This window comes from Egretta garzetta, unplaced genomic scaffold, assembly GCF_000687185.1.
Source record: "Egretta garzetta isolate BGI_Z169 unplaced genomic scaffold, ASM68718v1 scaffold325, whole genome shotgun sequence".
Classification (NCBI taxonomy): domain Eukaryota; kingdom Metazoa; phylum Chordata; class Aves; order Pelecaniformes; family Ardeidae; genus Egretta; species Egretta garzetta.
In genome coordinates this window covers 2,134,671-2,135,851 of record NW_009259833.1, presented here as the reverse complement: position 1 = coordinate 2,135,851, position 1,181 = coordinate 2,134,671, and positions in this window count along the sequence as shown.

Here is a 1,181-nt window from a genome sequence, read left to right as displayed (position 1 = left end):
ACTGAACACAGTATTCGAGGTGCGGCCTCACCAGTGCCCAGTACAGGGGCACGATCACTTCCCTACTCCTACTGGTCACACTATTTCTGATACAGGCCAGGATGCCATTGGCCTTCTTGGCCACCTGGGCACACTGCTGGCTCATATTCAGCCGGCTGTCAACCAGTACCCCCAGGTCCTTTTCCACCAGGCAGCTTTCCAGCCACTCTTCCCTGAGCCTGTAGCGCTACATGGGGTTGTTGTGACCAAAGTGCAAGACCCGGCCCTTGGCCTTATTGAACCTCATACAGTTGGCCTCGGCCCATGGATCCAGCCTGTCCAGGTCTCTCTGCAGAGCCCTCCTCCCCTCAAGCAGATCAACACTACCACCCAGTTTGGTGTCATCTGCAATGGGAGTGCAGATGGAATGCAAAGGGACGGACGGACAATGAATGAGCATTTTCCCTTTCTTTCTATTATTCCTTTTTTATGTCATCTCTCCTCAGCTACAGCAGCTTTGGATGAAGCGCCGTCACCTATTGCACCTATAGAAGCCAGGCTGAGCGTGCCTAAACAAGAGCCAAACTAATTATCCAAGTGAGGTAGCTGGGAAGAGCGCGGTGCTGTACCACCCTCACCCGTTTTGCAAGAAAGGCGATGCCTGCATCAGACATTAAATCGGGGCCAAGCAGAATGCTTCCCCCGCCAGAGCTCCCCGTGGTTAGAGCGCTGCGGCGTGGAAGGAGGGAAAGGCCTCTTCTAACCCAAAGGGGGTGTTCATTCACGCGTTAACGAGGCGGAGTGGGGTCCGCAGTAAATTAGCAGCAGCGCACTGGTTTTCACTCATGCCCCCGCAGACTTCTCCCAACATTACTGGTTGTGCAACGGCTGGAGTCAAGGCCTGCACAGAAGCCGAAAGGGGGACGCCACGATCTTAAATTCTTGGCGCGCGTGGGTTTTTCAAAGCGCCTCCCTCAGGTCACCCTCGCTCTCTTCTCGCCGCTTCAAAGCTGCGCGGGTGTAAATAAGACAGAAACCTGGCTGCAGGCAGACCAGCTGGCTTCCCAACGCGGGAGGGGGCGAAGAACTGTAGAAGGGACAGGGGAATGTTTGAAACCCGGCACTTTTTGGAGAGCTGGCACCCACGAGCACAGCCCCTACACCTGCCCAGCGGCTCCCTGCCGATGGGAGGCGGACCCTGC